Below are 16,004 nucleotides of genomic sequence, written 5' to 3'. Positions count from 1 at the left end.
AACTATCGATCAACTTATCGTAGCCGTTTATTTACTTTTTTGTATATATGTGGACCCACCTGATGATCATACAGGACCTACTTTTTTAGATTTGAGGATAGATTGGTCGGATCTTCTTACAAGTGGCTCGGATCTTACATGTGATTTTCTTCATCCCACATGTGAGGTGAGAAAGTACACTCGGACGAGGGCAATTGGCATTACCGTGTAGGCAGGCAGTGAGAAAAACGAAGGACACGATAAAGGAATCATCGCATTGGATTTTCTGCCTATTATTACCGTTGATATGATGGCTGGGCAACAGAAAGATGGCAACGGCCCATGTGCAATGTGGAAGGAATTTGAAGCGTTTCTACCATCCAATTTGGAACATTTGAGGTCCATCCCTTAATTATCCAAAGTTCATATCAACGGCTTGAATTACTAAACTACAATCCACAGATGTAGGAATTAGAAAATCTCTCTCGAACGCATGCATATGTAAAATAATCTATGCTTTGATGTTGGGGAAAGTTGGATAATCTGGCCCACCTCATTAGATAACATATATGATCGGATCAGGTAGACTTCCAACTCAACCCCGAATTAAATGGCCAGATTCTAGCCCAAACTGATGCAGGGATGGACGTGACCAGGTCGAGCACCGTCTTCCTTAATGATAACTACTATGAATTCACGGAGTTTCTCTGGACTCCTCACAGAGATTCCTCGAATCCATGACGGAAGAAGATATAAAATAATTTCTAATAATTCCAAAAATAAATTGATTGATAATAAAAATGAGTTTACAATCCTTTAAATAATGATATGAAACCTAAAAGAAATTTCAAATCAAACTCCAACTCAAACTTCCTAAAATCGTAACTTACTATGAATAGTAAACTTACTATTTATTGATGGTCATGATTTCGACTAGACTTCATGGTTTTCAGTAAAAAATATAAGTGTCCAATTTGGCCTACTTGCCCATTTAGCACGGTTCTTATGAGTCCGGAATCAGTGAGGAGCCATGGATATCAGGCTCAATTGATTGCTGTGCCACCATGATCTTTTGTTATATGGCATGTTAGCAATGTGGCACTACTTGATGAACAGCTCAGATCACAATGCGTTTAATAGATTGTTTACACTGCTACTATCATATAACAAAATATATTTTAGACTACTAATGCCTTAGATTATAAATTTAAAAAAAAAAAAAAACATCATTGTAACATTTCGAATGCAATCCAAAAAACAACTAGAATGTGATATGAAAAAGTTTCGCATGCTTGAGGCGCTTGACAATGTCTGCAACAGAACCTGTGGCAGCAACAAGCGATACGAGCAATGAAACCATGCTCAAGCTCTGTAAGACAAACCATCTATAACTCCCTCTCTTGATCTTTGCTTGGGCTATATACATACTCAAAGGGAAATATATGGTCAATGGCCAGAAGGCAATTGCGCCGAGCAAGCCCACGATCGCATTGAAGAATGGTAGCATCATGGCCACCACGTTCGTGAAGACAACGAAAGCCGTCCGTAGGAGAAGCTTGCAAAGTGTGAATCGGAAAGCATGTGCTTTGTTAAATGGCGATCTCACTGTGTAAACATTGTTAAAGAAGCTGGAGTTGGGCCATTTCGAAGACAGCCATTTCTCATGCATGGCAAAGATAGGTTGAGCATATACCTGGACCATGTTAGAGAAATTCTCAGATCAAGCTTAAGGTCTGATAGTCCCAACTAACAATGTTCACATATAGAATAACTTGGTTGGTGTCATGGAAGTTATGTGCAGTTCTTATCTAGTGATCAGGTCTCTTAATCTGGTGGGCCACCTGGATAGACCATTCAATCACCCCATTGTGGGTTTTTCACATTAAATGTAGACCATTAATCTTTCAGGTTAATCATAATATTTCAGGCAGACTGATCAGACTACATAGTAAAGCCCCACAAAATCCACTGTCCTGACCATTATACATATGTGAAACTTGTACATTAGAGATGTTTCACAAGTGCCAAATTCCTCTAATTCATCATACCTGGTAAGCTCCAACTAGATGTATAATGACGGCAAGGTGGGCGATATCAACAAGCCAAAAGGGTCCATAGAATCCAGTGAGAATGTTCCCTGGAGCTTCATTGCCAAAAGCTGCATATCCAGCACAACCCAATGATATGTAGAATAAAGCCGTTGCACCGATGCCATACCAGGTTGCTTTCTTCATTGTTTTATTTTCCGGGGGAGGCGATTTCAGAGTGTCCTTAATAAACAGTAATACTAGATTGTCTAAATCATTTACAGAATAATAGAAAAATACTCAATTTTTATGTTTATTTGTATGAGAAATTATCTGGAGCTCTTCAAGCACTACCATTAATGATTCTGCCTCATTTGCTATGTCCAGCATACCTTTCATGGGTTAAAATGTGAAATCTTACTGATAAATGATCTGATACATCCATAAATTATTCCTGATTAAAATCATTTTTCTGATTAGAAGATAGAGAATTCAATAATGGGACCCAACAAATCCATGGATCAAATTGTTGACTAGCCCTATTTTTCATAAGTAATCTTGACCATCCATTCTATAAGCTACTAATGGGATGATTAAAAAATTCTCTGATTGTTGTTAATTTTACATTGTAGCCCATGAAATCTCCTCTGGACCTGATGGACAGACCAGATCAATGACTTGCAAGTGTGCAGAAGCAAATAAGAGCATTATAATTTACAACACTTTGGTAGAACTAGATCATTTCTCTATATATTTTTATATATACCTGAATTTCTATAAGGAGCATAGAATATGTGTAGGCGAATGCGATGTTCCCAAGGGCCTGGAAGACATGCCAAATCTTGTCTCATGTAGAGATGCCCATCATCCCAATCTTAACACCGGTTAAACTCCCTCCAATCTCACGGCGTGAAGCTAATTTTACTATGGACAAATACAAGCTGATGAAGGAGTACGCAAATGACATTGCAGCGGCGACCACCGAAAGTAATGTTATTTTCTCCAAGTTTGGGAATTGTGATAATCCAATTTCCATTGTTCCAAAGATGATCATAAATAGATTTCCTGAAGCTCCACACCTTGCATTGTGCCCCTTTTCATGATAACAGTGTGAAAGCTTCACTGACCTGTTTTTTTTTTTCATTGAGATCAAACACAATTATTTCAAGAAGGGATTATATAGTGCAATTTAGCTACAAAAAAATGAGTTTGTATTGTTGAAAAATATAAATAGAGAAAATATAAAGTATTTGATCAACCGGCCTAAAACATTTGGTGCCTACATTTTGGTGACCCAAATCATTCATATGATGGTCTCTATGGTGGATGGAGATATCTAAAAATCTTTCCAATTGGATTCTCTAAGCCACCTGATTGGGATACTAAACACTGGCCATTGTTGTCCACCTTCATTAGGCTGATACGGTCATCTGATACGTAAGAGAAGGATATGGGCCGTGATGGATAGAACAAATTAGATCAATGTTTTAGATTACAAGTGGACCCAATTTGTATTGTTGTTTAGACTACTAGGTGAACTTCACAAAAGATTGTACATGTCATTCAGTGTAATGTATTAAGTTGTGACAAGAAAAACAACTCACATCATACTTGTCGCAGCCGTAATCGTGTATCCGATCATCGCTCCCCAAAGTATTGCATATTGAACAATGCCACACACTAACACATCTCGAGCACCTGAGAGAAATATTTATGAAACCCCAAGTGTCTGATACAAATACAATTATATGACATAAACCCACACTAGTAAGTGTATCTAGCGAACAACGTTCACGTGTGTCCCCTTTGTATAAAAAAATGCATCCCACACACACATGCTTGCACTTACATATGTATGTGGGCATGTTGACGAACATGCCAGAATTCTCATTGGGCTAAAAACAAGGTCAGATGGGGTACCTAGACATGCTCTTACGGCATCCATGTATGTATAGTTTCGCCTCCCCTTGATTGGGTCTGGAGTTCTGTAACAGTCTGAGAGAAGAACGGCAGTGTAATAGGTAATATATGCAAAGGCCACAAGAGCAAGGGGGCCGAAAAGCCAACCCAATTGAGCAACACTCCATGGCAATGCCAAAACTCCTGACCCTACAATGGCTGTAACCGCGTGTGCAGTTGCCGTCCACACGGTCCCTGAACAAGAAGGTAAGAATAGAAGTAACAATCATAAAACAGCAATTCAGCTCTATAATGGTTGTTATGTTATACTATTTGAGGTCTAAATCTAGACTTCAGAGTATATTACAAGACTCTGGATCCAATACAAAGCCTTATACTTTATGCTTAATGTACAACATGGATCCAAGTGTATTTAAATGCATGTAAGTGCATCTAAGTGCAGTCTAAGTGGGATCAAAGTACATAATTGCATGTAAGCAAACTTATACTCACTTACGAACTATATTTAGACGCACTTAAATGCACATAAACACTCTACTAAGCTTAATATACAAAGTTTTTGTACTAAACCCTTCCTCCTATTACAATAATTTATTTAATAGGAGCCCAACTAAAGGAGGTTTGGGTTGGAATACCACAAAATCTGGATTAAGCCTTAATCCCATTTTTGGCATGTTGTTTGGATGGCATTTCTCCCATTTAATTATAATTTTCAATGTTTTTAGTACCCGATGTGATTAAGCAGTGTTGTGAAAAATGTGGTTAAAAAATCTTTTATATATATATATATATATAAAATTTGAAAAACTTAGTTTTTTTTTCTTTTTTTAATGGTGTTTTGTGAATAATCTCATATAAAAAAGGAGAGAAGAAAAAACTGTGTTTATATATGGGGTGTGGAGTACGTTATTATTTTCTTGGTTGATCTGTAGAGTACCAGGACTAGCATGTTCCAGCGTTCGCACTAGAACACCCGTGCACGGGAACAGTCTCGGGTTCGGTCCGAGGGCATGGGCAAGTGAGGTAATGTGGCTATAGAGGCCCTAGTGGTGCACTTTGCACTTCGCAGATGGGTCACTCCCTTCAGACCTTACACAAGACGAGTGCGAATCACGGTGCGACAGAGAATATGGGTTAGGTGGTTGGAGTGGGCAAATGATCTGAATGAGACCTGTGTGTCTTTTATAAAGGTTGAAACTAGCCGATTGAGAGAGGTTTAACTGCACATGCAACATTAAACCAGACCATGCAGAAACTGTTGCATGTGGCTAGCCCAACGGCCATAAAATGGCTAGCCATTGAGTCTAAACGGTAGCATGCAGCAACTGGTTGTCCCATATGAATAACGGTTACAAACTGGTAATAACGACTAGTTTCTCACAACAGCCATAAAACAGTCATACTGACTTATGACCTTGGATCAAAATGGTCAGCAACCTTGGCCTATATAAGCAGTGCTTGGGTGGTTCATTGGACCATCACCAACAACTCAAACCACTCTCACATACGGCCCAACAAGAAGAGCAACAGTGTACTCTGATCAAGTCAGCAAGGTTCACACGAACCCTAGCCAACAGTCCTCAAGAAACAGACCAAAGCAGTGGTCTAAACCAACTACAATTTTTTAATCTTCTTTCTGATCAGGGATTTTCTTTTATTTATGTGCTAGATAAAATTGTATATATAGAGTTCCATTTGTGGTTCTTTGTGTTTGCTGAACGCAGAACCACATATAGGCTCATTGTATCTTAGAAGTGATTTGCCTGCAACCTATCAACATTCTCAATTACTTTGAGAATGGGCGATTAACACTTTAAGGATAACGTGATCACACGTGCTTTAGCCTGGCCTTAATTTTTCGATTTCTTTATTATTTTACAGAAATTATAAATATGTAATTTGCAATAACAAGCAATGGAAGGTCTCAACTCATGGCTCAATGGTAGATAGAGTGCGTTTAAACACTAAGGTCTTGGGTTCAAGAGCTCATGTGCTGTATGTGTTGGAAAATATGTGCTAGAAATAATAAAGAAAATTTGAAAATAGAAAATAAATAATAAAAATTAAGTAAAGAAAAAATGACTTATAGTTTTGAGTTGAGGCATGACTGAGTCACTCGACTTGAAACCAATTTCGCCATCTTTGGACTGCATCCCAAGTGCAACAGGAATCACGGGCAATTGGCCTTTAGGATACAACAATTATGACCCGGTCCCAATGGTGCACTCATCGTACACAGACTTGAACCAACGTACAAAACTAAAAACCAAAGTGAGTTGACTCAACAATGAACTCAGTTGCAGAAAGAACAAAAAACTAAAGACCGTTTTGAAAGATCAGATAGAGAAATATGTTTGTTTTGAATGGAAAATCAGACTGAGATGCAGTCTATTTAAAGACCATGATTAGGTGCTTAAAGCACTATTTCAAATGGGTTAAGTTGTAACATCCTGGATTTTCACTGTTTAGATTTCTAAAAATCCTTGAATTTTTTCTCAGTGCAAAACTGTTAGCGCAGGTGTACACTTAGTCCGCACATAGACCTAGGCCTAGACTTGGATTGGCACGCGCGCACATACACACACACACGTCCATGGCCCGACCCACCTCGGCACGTGCGCGTTGTAAAGAGATGGTCCAATCCAAACATTCATTCCTCTTTGGCGGCTCAAGCCTTACAAAAACCACATCTCTTATATACTTGAAATTTTCTTTGGTCATTTTCGATGTGAGACAAAGCTACACTAAAAGACAAAACACTTTTCAAAAGAGAAACAAATGGAGAATTTCAAATTTAAAACATATTTATTTTAAAAACATTTTAAAAATATAACAATATGTGTGTCTAAAAGAAAAAAGCATGGTGAAAGCACCCTTTCGTTCTAGCGATCTAAGAACATCTGCATATTTCTCATGGCCACACAATTTCATTAGAGATTTCCACTAATGTGAATTGCAAAGCCCTTTCGTAAACTTGTAAATGTTACAAGTGATAAAAAATAATTGAATACACATTTTATTTAATTTGAAAATGTAAGATCAGTGTTTGAAATATTGGTATCGCGTTACATATCGCATCCTTGGGATATAGATACGTATCGGTTATCACACAAAATATTTCATTTTTATTTAATAAATTATCACACTTTTTGAAAAACATGAGGAGACATTGGGAAAATGGTTGAATTTTACAATTAAATTACAAGGATTGTTAAAAAAGACCTTAATACGCACTTTTAAATTTTAACATCTTAAAAAAGAAGTGTACGTAATAGGTTTCCTTAGCATAGGGTCTTAAGCCATGTGCTGTTTGACAAAACTAATACAACTATATTCAAATTGAATGCATAATATTTAGAGTGTATGTGATGATTATCTTATTAAACACTTCTAAACACTTCAAAATTATTATCAATTAATAGTTGGTTGAAGGAAAATTCCAAAAAAAAAATAATATTTTAATAATTTTTAATTTTCAAAAATCGACAATGACTTAACAAATTAGTATATCAACCTTCAAACATGCTTGATTTCATGTTTGGAGTGCAACATTGCGAGCAATTTGGGAGAAATTGAAGAAATTTTATTTTTTTAAAAAAAATATTTTCAAATTGGACCATCGATACACAAAATTCAAAATTAGAATATATGTAATGATCATTTTATAAAATACTCCTAAATACTTTGAAATCAGTCTTGATTGACAGCTTATTGAAGGAAAATTTTGAAAAAATACATGGAGAACATGACGAACCAATGCATCTATAATCAAAGCTCCAACTTCATGATTTTTCATACAAAACATGAAAATTAAACTAATGGATTTATAATCATTTGATACTGATTTAATATAATTTCTACAAAAAAGTGATCGAAATTTAAAAATGCTCACCAAATCGAATATGTGGTATCTATTAGTACTACCTATGCGTTTTGTATCGCATAAATGGGATACAATATATATCGTGGGATATATCGGCTGATATCGTCGACAATTGAAACATTGAGTAAAATTAGTGATAATAATGAACTAATTAATTTTATTTTGTGTACCATGTAGTGGTCTAAACAAAGATTTGGTGCTTCATTCAAATTAATCATGCTAGGGGTACGGCATGTGCAACACATAGACCAAGGATGTGAGTGGTGAGTGGGTGGATGGGTGGAGAGAGAGAGCGTGTAGTTGTAAGCAACCAGAGAGAGCTGGTGGGCATCCCATCCTCAACTTCTTTTGGTGTTGTGGCACATTTGAGCTTTAAATCTACTTCTTTTTCTTTGTTTTATATACATCCTAACATGTGCAGATGCATCTTACGAATAGTATAGATGCTATATAAACATGGACCCCACATTTTTTATTGGATAAGCTTAGGAAGGATTTACCCCATAGGTGGGCTACATGCAAAGAGGAAAAGGACAGGGGCTCATCTCATAAAAAAAAAAAAAAAGAATATAGGAGAGAAACTCCTTCAATTAAAGGGTTAGACACATCAAGTATTCTTGTCCAATTTAAAATCTCTCAATAACTAATTGGAATAAAAAAGTTATCATACATAGTAAAGATTTTAAAGCATTTGAGGATAAGACATTTAAGCATTTAGACCACCTAAATCTGAATGGTATAATAAATCAACGCTATGCATGAAAAAAAAATATTATGAATTTACAATGCATCATATGATAGATTTAGGGTCTGTTTAGTAGACACCTAAAAATGTATTAATCTCATTTTAGTTAATCATAATTATGTATTAAAAATATTATTTCTATTAGTAAGCATTAAAATAATATTGATATCCAACAATCATGATCTCCAAAAGACACTTATGAACAACTAAAATGAGATGAACACATTTTTTGGCATCTACCAAACAGGCCCTTAAGAACCCCTTTCAAGTATTTAAACCATTTCTTGAAAATTCCTATGCTTATTATTCATAATTCCCCATGGCACAATAGGTCTGACTTAGGAGGCATTCATGGCTGTTTATTAATAATGGATGGAAAATGTATGAGAGATCAGGGCCACCCATTCGTTGGTGGGCCACTATGAAAAAAACAAGGTCCATTCAACAGGTGAGCGATGCAAATGCTCTTAATATGGACCGTTGGTGCTAACCATATTCCGTATCTTTATCCCTTTCTATCACGTGCGTTTCACGTGCATATTCTACTTCAAATGTCCTTGACTCACGCAGTCAATTACCATACACGTGCGCCATGTGTACGGGATCTGAATCCGTTCGATTTAAGCATTCCGAAAGTCGCTCCCAGTCAGGCAGTCCCAGCAATCCAATCATTTTTAGATGGATGAACGGCTAAAACCGAAGGGAGCATGACCATACATTCCAGCACTATCTGATCTCTTCATTCTTTTGCAACGATACTATGATAGTTCACCACCATTTGCCGACAAGCCGAGGAACAGAGAAATCTATTTGGATGGATGATACTTCAAAAATCTATACCCTTAGAACAACGATCCTAACCATCCATCAAGTGGCTATCAAGTGGAAGGTCAATCAGCAGCCAAAATTCGGTGGGCAAAATCAGATTGTTAAAATCATCTGATCTTTTTGACTTGTGGACAGCTGGAAATGAGCCCAACGATGGATTTTGATCATGGTGGTGAACTGTCACCACAGTCTAGCGTACCTCTCTTTATGAATATCGTAACATGCCCGTTCCGGAAGTGCCACGTTGGTGGCCGATGACACGTAATCACTTCCGTCACGCCACGTGCCACATAAAACATGTTTACTAAAAATAGAAAGCTTGCATGCATGAAAAAGCTTTGATACTCTGGCAGAATGTGATGGCTGATACACATGCGCTTAGAAGATAATCAAGCTGGTGGATATCAATTGGACGGTTAAAAATGAAAACATCTAACGGTACTATTTCAACGAACAAGTGTCCACCAATCGGAGGCTACGGTCGTTCAACAAATTTATTTTTGGAGCTGTAACTTAATGACAGTGGGTTCCATCGGTTACTGAGTCACTGCATGCCACGTATACAATCTCTGAGAGCCTGTGTAGCAAGTATCATAATCCGCCAGAGTATCAAATAACTGCTCCCCACACACAATGCATGCGAATAAATGCATGCAAGGCACATGCACGTGTTTCCCGAGGCGCGGATTCAGTCAGGTCAGGACCTGGCCGAGTTCCGTCAGATCTTTTCCGTGGGGCCCACCTAGACGTATGTGTTGTTTATCCATACCGTACATCCGTTTTTCCAGCTTATTTTAAGCATAGGGCTTAAAAATGAAGCAGATCCAAATCTGAGGTGAACCACACCAAAGGAAAGAATGGTGAATGACAATTAAAAACTTTTGGTGGGCTACACAAGCTTTGAATCAAGCTGATATTCGTGTTTTCCCTTCATCCAGATCTGGTTGGATGGGAAATAAATATTACCGTACATCCTAGGAAATTTTTAATGGGGGAGCTTCAATGATCACTGTTTCTTATGTCTTGTCCACCCGAGATTTGGATACGTTTCATTTTTTTAAACCATGCCCAAAACTGAGCTGGAAAAACATATGGAGGGCGTGGATATATATATATATATATATATATATATATATATCTATATATATATATATATATATATATATATATATATATATATATATATATTGGCCGAATCTGTCGCCCTGTTTCCATGTGGCTAGTGGTCGGTGCTATGTGGACCCCACAATGATGTATGTGTTTTATCCACACCGTCCATCCATTTTGAAAGATAATTTTAGGGCTTGATCCCAAAAATGAGGTAGATCTAAATCTCAGGTGGACCACACCATGGGAAAACAGTAGTGATTGAATGTCCACCATTAAAAACCTCCTAGGGCCCACTGTAATGGTTATTTAACATCTAACCTGTTGATTAGGTCATACAGACTTGGATGAAGGGAAAAAATATATATCAGCTTGATCCAAAACTTTTGTGGCCCCAAGAAGTTTTTAATGGTGGGCGTTCAATCAACACCGTGCGGTCCACTTGAGATTTGGATCAACCTCATTTTTGGGCTCATACCATAAAATGATCTGGATGAATGGGCAGACGGCATGGATGAAACACGTACATCAGGGTGGGGCCCACAGAGCACCGACCACTAGCCATTGCCTAGTGGCAGGGTTAGTAGCCAATCCGTTTTCCTGTTTCCCGCTGCCTACATCATTAGCGTACAAGACACGAAGATGACCTACGCATACGAACATCCGTATATAGTATGAGGATACAATACCCTAAATACGGTAATATAAGAGAGGAACAGGAAGGGTATTTTCGGTATATAAACTGAAAAAACGTGGTTCCATCTAAAATACGCCATTGGCTTCCCGAGCTTAAATGGGGCCATAAGGTCTGGGGCTTCAAAGAAAGTCAGCCCTGAGATACGAATGAGGACCTGCTGCATGGTAGGACTCACCACATGACCATGACCACACACGGCGCATGTTAGAGAGAGGCTTGGAATTACATGCAAGGCGTTTTGGAAGATTACCTGTCCTGATGCGCCCATCATCTCCCAACTCCATTCCTTCGTATGAGCAAAACCACTGCCTGTAGAGAGCCCCATTTAAATGGAAAAAATACGATTACTCTGTGTTAGTTTAGCATCATTTCTAAAGTGGTGGTGAGTCATCATCCTCCCATGTGGCATTGATGTACAGCTATCCAGACCACTCATATTGTGTTTCGCGTTGTGGATTGAGCGTATTTCTAAAATTACACTGATCAATAAATCCTAACCATCCAATTTTTGGCTATCAAATGAATGGTTGGAATTAAGTTACTGAGCAGTTCATCCACGGTTGGGTCAGCGATTTCGACGGTTTGCATGGCCGTATAGCTACCCCACGTGTACAGTCACTAACTCTTTAAATGGTGTTGAACTAACATCGGAGTTGACCCGAGAGATACTGATGTTGAACTAAAATGATTGGACAAACTGATGGACGGATTGGATGTCGCACGGACATCGCGGTGGGCGACATTGCCATTTGGGTCACGCGGGCTCCGTGTAACTGGAATTGTACGTATGCAGAACTGGAATTCTTTCGTACTCTGTCAGAGTACGTTAGTTCATACGCATGCGCTCAAAATTATATAATTCACCATACAAGTGAGGAAAATTGGACCTATAAAACTAAAAAATAAGAATGATCTAACAATATTGATCTCCGATTGATGAAAATGTTACTGGGATTCTTTATTATCCGTCCATAGGTATAAAAATATTCCAATTGAATTTTTTTTGGTGTAATATTTTAAGTAATTAAGCTATAGTACGTATTTATTATATTTTTAACGGACTAGATTGAATTATTATTATGCCACTTGTACAATATTTTAGCACAGGTGTATGAATAGACTATAGACTACGAGAGTATGAAAGTATTTTTCTCCGACGAAAACACGGGAGAAATTGACACTGTATATAACACCTTTTACCCGGCGTCTTTTCAAAGTGCTCCCAAACTTTACTTTTCTAAAATAAACCGTCCTGTACGGACATACGGACATACTATTTGCAGACGGAAATGCCCCTGCATTCATGTAGCACCTATGGCTACGGTTATAATTCGTAGCTATAGATATTGAATGCAGGTATTTTAGATAGAAATAGTGTGTCCGTATAGAATGGTTTACTCTGGGCAAATAAAGTTTGGGAGTGCGTTGCAACGACGCCGGGTAAAACGTGGTGTTACAGTTATCAATTTCTTGAAACACGGTCTACAAGGGATTACCTGCATCTTGGGGCATGGCATCTTCGTACCTTATAGATTTAGTACCACACGTTTTAAAGATGTATATGATTGTCTGAACCATAAATCCTAAGGAATAATAAGCATAGATGGACAGGTAAATAAATTTATTTTATAATATAAAATTTTAATCGTCTAATAAATGATACTTTCTTCACTCAATAAAATATGTTGCTGGTTTCGTACATTAGTGTGACAAATATAACCGTTTAAACAATGTAATTTTTGGAACATAGAGTAAAAGCTATTGGAAGCACAAAATAGACGGTTTTGATCTGATCCATGTGTGCCACTTAGTCAGAATTAGATTAAAGTGGAGGCACGGAAAATGCCATGTCCAGATAGATGGAATCTGAGGTCCACTCACTAAATCCACTATCCAACGGTTAAGTGGACCAATCGTTAAGTATCTGTTTATCTATGCCGTCCATCCCTTTTCTCGGATAATTTTAAGGCATGTGTATAAGGCATGTGTATAGGAATGAGGCAGATCCAACAGTCAAGTGGACTACACTAATGATAAAGCTTGGGTTGCATTAAATGCATAAATCATTGAATGCAGGTTGCATTAAATGCACACATGGTGTTGCATACGTGAGCGTTCGATCTACTTTTTCTACTCATACCTTAAAATGATACAAGAAATGAGATGGACGGCGTGGGTAACAGATACATCACGGTGGTCCCTCCCACATAATTGCCTGTTCGTGGCTAGAGATGGGCGGCGGCAGAGAGCAATCGGACGCGCATTGCTGCAAAAGCCTTTCGCAAGAAGTTCATGCCCAAGGATTCATTAGATGTTTGTGAGAAATCCAACCAGTCCTTTCGCTCGTCGAGATCATTTTAGGACATGTAAAAAAATATAATGTAGATCCAAAACTCATGTGAGGAAACTGTGGGAATTTAGTGATCACCGTTGAAATCTTTCTATGGCCACCAAAGTTTTATATGGGTCTAGGTTTTTGATTTTTTCACTTCATTCCAATGAAAATGAGGTATTGACATCAGCAAGTTCTGATCATGAGATATGTGTTATATTCAAATTGTACATCCATTTGTCGAGCTCGTCTTAAGTCTTGAGATGAAAAATAAGACAAATCTAACTATCAAGTAGACCATACTGTAAAAAACAGTGGGCGATTGAATATCTACCATTAAAAACCTTTTTGAGGTCACAGAAGTTTTGGATCAATATGAAGTTTGTATTTCCTCTTCATTCAGGTCTCTATGACCTTATGAACAGATTGGATGGAAAATAAATGTTATGGTGGGCCCTACAAATTGTTTAACAGTAAAAGTCATTATCTTCGCTACTATTTGTGGTATGATGATCTTTGGATATGATTATTTTTTGGATAATGCTCTAAAATTAGATGAGCTAACGGTGTAGATATAATAAATACATCATTGTGGGGCCATGTAACTTTGATCTTCTTTGAACCATTCGTAAAACTCGAAGCTCAAGAAGTGTCAGTAGAGCTGGGCATCAAGTCGAGTCAGATCGGATTGGGTCCAACTTGACTTGGTCCGAAATTTCCATGGCCTGACCTGAACTCAATCTGATCTGGGACCGAGTCCGGGTCGCCTGACTCGATTCAATCCGATCAACTGCTGGCCTGATCCGATCTGAGTCTGACTCGGTCAGGGAAACTAAGTTGGATTGGGTTGAGTATGGTTCGGATCGGGTTGGGAACGATTTCGTGTGAAAATGTTCCCGCCTAGTGTAGCTCTTTTGCCTCCAACTTTTTATTTTTTTAAAAATAAAAGAATATAATTTTTACCATTAAAAAATTTGTAGGACCCACCATAATGTTTATTTTCCATCCAATCCATTAATTAGGTCATAACTACATGAATGAAGAGGAAAAACAAATTTCATATTGATCCGAAGAGTTTTAGTGGTAAATGTTCAACCCCTCATTGATTTTTGTAATGTGGTCGACTTGATCTTTAGATCTATCTTATTTTTTGGCGCAAGCCTTAAGATGAGCCCGCCAAATGGATGGATGGTTTGGATATAACACATACCTCATGGGACCCACAGAACTTGCTAACGTTAATGCACCAGCTCATGCATGGACAACATGGCACACCTGCCCATCTGTCTGCCTCACGTTTATCAGGACTGGAGTCAGTCAAAACTTGGAAGTGTAGCATACCGCGTAACTTAGTACCATAAGTGTACATAGTAAACTATGTGGGTCCCACCATGATGTATTTATTTTATCCACTCATTTCATACATTTTATAATTTAATTTTGTTTTAATGTACCAAAAATCAATTAAATACAAAGCTCAAGTAAGCCACACTACAAGAAATAGTGTGAATTGAACATCTACCATTGAAAAATTCATTGGGGCAACAGAAGTTTTGGATCAAGATGATATTTGTGTTTTCCCTTCATCTATGTCCTTTTGATATTATGAACAAGTCGGATGACAAAGAAACGTCACTGTGGGCCCTAGGAAGGTTTCAACGGTGGAAATCATTATTCCCATTGTTTCCTGTGGCATGGCCCACTTGAGCTTTGTATAAGTTTCAATTTTGGTCTCAACTGCTAAAATGAGATTAATAAAAAGCTGATGGACGGTGTGGATAAACAACATGAATTCATAGTGGGCCTAACATAGTTTACTCATTACAATAAAAATGTACTGAGTAGTGCAATCCGATTTCTAAGTCAGAAATGGTGCTCGATTGCACTGCTTGAGATGACCGAGGAGATGGATTAGCTGCTCCTGCTGCTACCGACCATGCATGGTAGTCAGTGTTTTGTGGACCCCAACATGATATATTTATTTCATCCATGTCGTCCATCTATTTTTATGGATCACTTTATTATATTAAAAAGTTAAAAACTATATATAATTAGGGTAAAAATATTTTAAAAATTACAGATCTGAATCGGATCCATTTGGATCGGGTTTTGGTTCGGATCGGTCCGAATTGACCATGATCCGAACTTGATCTGATAAACGATCAGATCTTACTGATCCTACTCAATTTGCACCGATCCAAGCCTTCATTTCGGTTCGGATCCGATCCACCAGATCAGGTCAGAAATGCCCAGCTCTAAGCTTCAGTGCTTGTCCTCACACGACACGTACCTCCAACAACTATATAGCTGATGTGTGGTACACCAACCAATCCGCTTCCTTCGCAGTAACTTTTGCTATCGGAAGCTATGTGAGGCCTATCATCATGTTTGCGAAAGATCCATTCCGTCCATACATTTTTCCAAATCATGTTAGGATGTGGGACCAAAAATAAGGCACATACAAAGCTCAAGTGGACTGTTCGACG

General features: G+C 37.9%; 1 pseudogene; it reads right to left on the bottom strand.

Moving 5' to 3' along the window:
- Positions 1-947: 947 nt before the first annotated feature.
- Positions 948-11,470, bottom strand: LOC131244091 (amino acid permease 4-like; annotated as a pseudogene).
- Between the last annotated feature and the right edge of the window lie 4,534 nt (positions 11,471-16,004).

Source organism: Magnolia sinica, chromosome 4, assembly GCF_029962835.1.
Source record: "Magnolia sinica isolate HGM2019 chromosome 4, MsV1, whole genome shotgun sequence".
Classification (NCBI taxonomy): Eukaryota; Viridiplantae; Streptophyta; class Magnoliopsida; order Magnoliales; family Magnoliaceae; genus Magnolia; species Magnolia sinica.
The sequence above is the reverse complement of the archived record's forward strand: the minus strand, read 5'-3'. Positions and strand labels throughout refer to the sequence as shown.